This window comes from Schistocerca gregaria, unplaced genomic scaffold, assembly GCF_023897955.1.
Source record: "Schistocerca gregaria isolate iqSchGreg1 unplaced genomic scaffold, iqSchGreg1.2 ptg000378l, whole genome shotgun sequence".
NCBI lineage: Eukaryota > Metazoa > Arthropoda > Insecta > Orthoptera > Acrididae > Schistocerca > Schistocerca gregaria.
The window spans coordinates 11,925,854-11,926,748 of NW_026061824.1; positions in this window are offsets into that span (position 1 = coordinate 11,925,854).

Genomic DNA, 895 nt, shown 5'->3' on the forward strand with positions numbered 1-895 from the left:
TTCATAGATCATGAATACGATATTTCGTAATGATGTGTAACGTGTAATTTTAATGAAAGATTTCTTTACATACCATGATTCAATTTCTTTACAACAATTTCTTACTCTCTCTCATTCTTTTTGATTTCTCTCTCTCTCTCTCTCTCTCTCTCTCTCTCTCTCTCTCTCTCTCTCTCTCTCTCTCTCTCTCTCTATCATACACACACACATTCTTTTTTTCTTTATTTGTTTGCTTTGCTCGACTATCGGCGAGGCATCAAAGCGTCTCTGAATGAGCTTCTTAGTTTTTAGTACACTTACGAAATAAATATAAAAACAACTGTGAGAGTTACTGGTATATGATGCTTAGTTTTCAGTCAGTTTGGAGTATTATTAGTAACCACGCTCCAGTCCCTAAACCTAGTTACAGAAATGCGAATCAGACGCATTACGTATTCCAGGCCGTAGCAACCGCGACTTGGAGACACCAGCTATGGTCACTTCCCAGACCGCTGTACGATCACATCGGTTCGTCTTCTTTCTGCTGGTACTGTAACTGAGATTTGACAACAAGGCAACGTATGTTTTGCAACTCTGTGATCGACGAGTTCCTTCCTGGTGCGCACGGAATTTATCCTCAAAGTTCACTTGATTTTACCTGTCATTTCCATTGAATAATCTGATTTATTATCACGTTAGTTGTAACAAAAGATTGTAAATTTACGGTTTTCAGCCCAGGAAAGTCGTTGCACGTGGAAATCGCAACTAATCTCGTCCTTTAAATAGCGGTTTACGAGTGCTAGACATTATCGAACTCGTAAGAGTAAGCTAAGACACGTACTTCTACGCCAGCTCTATGGTAATGCGCTGACCTGAGAAATAGCATCTGTTATGGTTCGCACTTCCAGTCTCGCTG